The 2,027-nt window shown below is 39.7% G+C and overlaps 1 protein-coding gene across 1 annotated transcript in view; it reads left to right on the forward strand.

Annotated features, from left to right (window-relative positions):
* The first annotated feature begins 408 nt into the window (after nucleotides 1-408).
* The window catches only part of ATXN7 (ataxin 7), a 144,699-nt gene continuing 143,080 nt past the window's right edge, over nucleotides 409-2,027 (forward strand). The window contains exon 1 of the mRNA XM_015420260.1: nucleotides 409-451. The gene's annotated coding sequence lies outside the window, so the exon portion shown is untranslated. The remainder of the gene's footprint in view (nucleotides 452-2,027) is intronic.

The raw sequence follows: 2,027 nt of genomic DNA on the forward strand, positions 1-2,027 counted from the left end.
GTCATCATAAATTACAGCATTCCTAGAAATGATTTTTTCTACAGTACAGTTTCACCTGAAGGGAAAAAAAAGTAAAATGGATTTACAGTCTATCTTTTCTAATTTTGGGTGATGAAAATCATTGTTTTTGCCTGTTTGAAAGGTTCACTTTGTTGTAAAAATCTGAATACTTAAATCTTTACTGTTCAAATACAGTCATGGGAGCTGAACTTCAGCCAATTATGTTCCAACAAGTGGAGATCATAGTAGTATTTATGTGGTATGCAAATAGGAGGTCAGGGTCACTTCAATTAATTTTTATTTTACTTTTGGAAAATAAAATTACATGATTTGATTGTTACCATGTGTTTCTTTGCAGATTTAATCAATTATAAGAGAGAGGAAATTTCCACAATCCAGACAGATGATGCTCAATTGATATCCCAACCCTGAGTTATACCAGACTTTTAAGGTACTGTGACCCACTAACCTATATATACATATACCATTTTCCTCAGGTATTGTAATCTGCACTTCAGATGCAAAATACACAAAGGACATAATGACACTACCAAAAACTAGGCACAGAAGTTGTTAGGAAGGAGATAGAAACTTGAAGAGCTGCAAAAGCAAAAGGGGTTTTAAGGATTGTACAGGCCATAATTTATTTTGACCAGTTAGAGCGGCTGTATCTGTATTGCTGTACTACTACTGGGGAATCCAGGGGCTCAAATTGAGGGTGCTAGAAATGGGTCTCTATGTTGGAAGAGTAGATTTGCTGCAAGGGGGAAGCCTATTGCCCATTTTGTGTTGTGTGTGTTTGTTTAAGGAGGGGGCATATATCTTTCAAAGAAAAAAAAATTACCAGGATTTTATCATTGGTGAGGGTATCACTTCAGAGGAAGATGGTAGTAGTAGTCAGTAGTGGTGGAGGAGAGAGAATTGCATTTACCGAGTTGTCGTTTGAAGGCAGCCGAAAAGACAGAGGACTGCACTGCTGTACTAAAACCTGTGTAAGATGGCTTTAGGCTTTCCTGATCTTAAATACTTTTTCTATCGTTTTTATTAGAATCTCTGCCATGGGGACACCTTATATTTACGAGAAAAGTGCTTACTAAAGATCTTGCAGTAGTTAAAGCAGAACTAATCTGTGCTAAATGATCTTGAGTAAGCGCCCTTGCTTAACACCTAAGTGCCTTGGCTGGATTCATCCAAGGTCCACCTATCCCAGCATTCTTTGCAACAATCCCAGCAACTGACAGGCATGATGTGGTCTGCTGAATATTAACCAATGCACTGCGTACCATTCAGATAACTTTCATCCTGAATGCATGTCTGTTGTTGGGAGCTCAGTGTTCCCCACTCCCCATGTGGTTTAATGTTGGTGATAAAGCGTCATTCTCTCCATAGCTAGCACTTTTATAGTAATTGCTGCTCAGCCAATCTCAATCAGAGCAAATGAAGAATCAGAGCAAATGAATCAGAGAAATTGGGTGGAGCTTGTGGTGTTACTGGGGTGCTTTGTACATCTTGAGTTCTTTTTTTGTTTTACTTTTTAAGCAGTGGACAAGCTTTCACTTTGAATGAGGTTCTCCAACTCCTTGCCCCACTTCCTGTGTTGTTTGAACAGTGGTCCTGCAGCTTGTGGGCTGGTGTAAGGTAGGATGAGGAGGAGGACCATTGAAATCATTCTTTAGAAACTACTGAGAAACTACTGAGCAAGCCCTTAGAATAAGTTGCAAGTATCCTATCAGTTCTCAAGGAATTAAAAATCTGTATAAGCCTGTAAGGTTATGACAGAAGAAATACTTTCCAGTTTGTAACAGTGAGCGCCATATGTATCTATATAAAATGTATGTATTCTGAACCTGAAATATTCACACTACTTTTCCAAGGATGCATGCTGGAGAGAAAAAACGGAACAAATAAATAAATTCAAATGGAATGTTAGAAATCAAAAGAAAGGTTAAAACCAGGGGTCATTTGGGGGGGGGACGCGGGGGGACGCCATCCCCCCGGGTGAGGTGCGGGAGGGCGGGGCCTGGAGC

Source organism: Gekko japonicus, unplaced genomic scaffold, assembly GCF_001447785.1.
Source record: "Gekko japonicus isolate JY-2015 unplaced genomic scaffold, Gekko_japonicus_V1.1 scaffold262, whole genome shotgun sequence".
In the NCBI taxonomy this organism is placed as follows: domain Eukaryota; kingdom Metazoa; phylum Chordata; class Lepidosauria; order Squamata; family Gekkonidae; genus Gekko; species Gekko japonicus.